The 1,310-nt window shown below is 42.7% G+C and overlaps 1 protein-coding gene across 1 annotated transcript in view; it reads right to left on the bottom strand.

Moving 5' to 3' along the window:
- Positions 1–1,088: 1,088 nt before the first annotated feature.
- The window catches only part of LOC125041434 (DNA replication complex GINS protein PSF2-like), a 5,136-nt gene continuing 4,914 nt past the window's right edge, over positions 1,089–1,310 (bottom strand). Inside the window, exon 4 of the mRNA XM_047636390.1 lies at positions 1,089–1,310. This exon is cut by the window's right edge and continues 691 nt beyond it. The gene's annotated coding sequence lies outside the window, so the exon portion shown is untranslated.

Here is a 1,310-nt window from a genome sequence, read left to right as displayed (position 1 = left end):
CCTTTCAAGACTGCTGTCACATTAAAAAGTGGATAGCAGAAGAGGTTGGAGAAGGGACGGAAACAAAAAATCAGGAGGGGAAAGAGACAAGGGCAAAAAATTAGTCGATTCAAGGGCTGAAACCCAAGGCAGGGGAGATCCCCAGCATTGGGTCCCAGTCCTTGTCTCCTAAGCCCTTCCACAACAACAACAGGATAGTGATGGGGTGGGCGGAGAGAATCGTGTAGTATTGTCCTGATACTGGATTATAGTCCATGAGGCATTAAGTAAGTCTTCTCTACAATTTGACCAATCCTTGTTATAGGCAGGGCAGTTTATCAGGGAGAGGGAGAGCTTTGGTACAATATTGAGGGAAGGATAAGGCTGGGTAGGAATGGGTTTGATGACACCTTAGCTTGTAATTCAGATATAACTTTGACAAGGTGAGAACAATTAGGATGGCTGCAGAAGGAAACTTTGCCTACTTGTTTTTGGAGGCATTGTTGGAGGGGGAGTGTGTCAGGTGGGGTTTGACGAAGGAAGGGGCCTTGTGGAAGAGGGAGTGGCTGTGTGTGGAGTAGTATTACGGACAGTTGGGATTGAATGAGTAGTAGTGGTAAAAGGAGAGCCTGGGGTCAGGGAATTGGGGGAATTAAGATCAGTGCAGCTAGCTGATAAAGGGGCAAGCCTCATTGCCCCTAATAGGGGTACAAAATTTTCATAACTGGCCATGGTGAGCTTGGATTCTGTTAGGGGGAAAAATGGTCACCCCTCAGGGTCCCCTCGAGGGGTAAGGGTTAGACAACTAAACAGGAATAATGTGTCCATGGCTCCCATAGGCTGTTCATGACTAGCACAATTTCAGCCTTTTATTCATTCAATATGGCTCAAAAACCTTAGGAAGTGGATAATAGCAAACCTTAGGAAGTAGATAACAGAAATGGTTGGAGAAGAGAAGGAAAAGGGGAAGGGAAGAAGAGAAGACTGTGCAAAATTAGTTGAGGACTGAGGCCCAAGGTAGGGGTTATCCTTGGCATTGGGCTGCAGTCCCATCTGCTAAGCCCGCATGGCAACAATGGGCAAGGGATGAGGGGGAAGAAAAGAAAAAATACACGAGACATAGAAATCTATATTTGGACGTCAGTATAGCTTACCAAAAATCCAAAATCTTTAACAATTTACAAAAAGGCACATTTCAAATATATTATAAACCCTTGAGAAATACTCCTGATACAAACATTATAAAAAATATATTACTACCTTAAGCATTCAAAAAAAAAAAAAAAAATCAATACATTCTTAGACAGGTATCAAAAATATTTTTCAAAATT

The sequence above is a fragment of the Penaeus chinensis genome, chromosome 30 (genome assembly GCF_019202785.1).
Source record: "Penaeus chinensis breed Huanghai No. 1 chromosome 30, ASM1920278v2, whole genome shotgun sequence".
In the NCBI taxonomy this organism is placed as follows: Eukaryota; Metazoa; Arthropoda; class Malacostraca; order Decapoda; family Penaeidae; genus Penaeus; species Penaeus chinensis.
The sequence above is the reverse complement of the archived record's forward strand: the minus strand, read 5'-3'. Positions and strand labels throughout refer to the sequence as shown.